This window comes from Lepus europaeus, chromosome 2 (assembly GCF_033115175.1).
Source record: "Lepus europaeus isolate LE1 chromosome 2, mLepTim1.pri, whole genome shotgun sequence".
Classification (NCBI taxonomy): domain Eukaryota; kingdom Metazoa; phylum Chordata; class Mammalia; order Lagomorpha; family Leporidae; genus Lepus; species Lepus europaeus.
This window is the reverse complement of record NC_084828.1, coordinates 60,306,371-60,307,778: the sequence shown is the minus strand read 5'-3', so window position 1 is coordinate 60,307,778 and position 1,408 is coordinate 60,306,371.

Sequence of the window (1,408 nt, the reverse complement as noted above, 5' to 3'; positions counted from 1 at the left end):
ATCAGTAGAAGGCATTAAGAAAAAAAAATGATGCTTTTTAGAGAAGAAAGTGTTCTGTCTTATGACTGTAACATAATTCCTGCTTGTGTCCTTAACCTGCTGGTCTGCCCTAAAAGTTCCCTCTTGGGGCTGATATTGTGGCACAGGGAGTTGGGCCTCTGTCTATAGCACTTGGCATTCCATAAGGGCACCAGCTGAAGTCCTGGTTGCTCCAATTCTGATCTTGCTCATTGCTTGTGTACATGGAAAAACAGCAAAAGCTGGCCAAACGGCTTGGGCCCCTGCACCCAAGTGGGAGACCCAGAAAAAGCTCTGAGCTCCTGGCTTAGGCCTGGCCCAATCTGGGCCATTGCAGCCATTTGGGATGTGAACCAATAGATGGATGATTTCTCTCTCTCCATCTCTCTCTCTCTACATATATTTTTTATTCATTTGAAAGGCACTGTTTATATATAAATATATAATATATAAATATACAATATATAAATATATTTTCTTAATTTTAATTTATTAAGTATCTATTTTTATTAAGTTTAATATATTAAACTTATTTAATATAATACAAATATATATAAAACAATGCCTTTCAAATTAATAAAACAAATCTTAAAAAAAGATTTCACCCTCATCTACAACATCAAATTCTATATGCTAAGTCTTCTGTTCTCCTTTTTAGCATTCAAATTCAAGACTATAAAAGAGTTGCCTGAGTTGCAAGATTGTTTTTCTGCTGTATGGGTTTTGGACTTGACAATCCTTACAATTAAATGAGCCAATTAACCTATTTGTCTGTCTGTCTGTCTCTCTCTCTGTATCTATATCTATCATTTGTTTTTGTTATCTTATTAGTTTTTTCCCTCTGGAGAACCCTGACTGACATAGGTGTTAAAAGTACAACTTTCCTGCAGATATTGGGCAAATTAAGTGAAATACATGTGTAAGTAGGATTCAGTTGTGTACTTTAGTTACAGTCAACAAATACTCTAACCCAATTGACTTACCCATTATATAAATGCATATTTATGGATTGTAAGGTAAATTTTTTTAAAGAATGACTTCATGAATACATACTCCCTGTCAATTGTTCTCCTTTTATTATGATGCTGACACTTTTTAATGGAGAGGTGGAATTTTATGTCTTATCTCTCTGAAACATGGATATACCTCAGTAAAGGACTCAGCCAATAGAATGAAGCAGGATCAAAAAAAAGACATAATAGCTTCTTTCTTTCTCTCTCCATCTTCTTTCTGCATGGTCTCACTTGGAATCTAATTATCATAGTCGGAGGAAAGCTTTCTTACAAGGCAAGGCCATGCACAGGTGTTGCAGCCAACAGCCCTAGCTAGTTTCCCAACTGACAGCCAGTATCAGTCTACAAATGTGTTTTGTGGATGAACTTCAAATGAC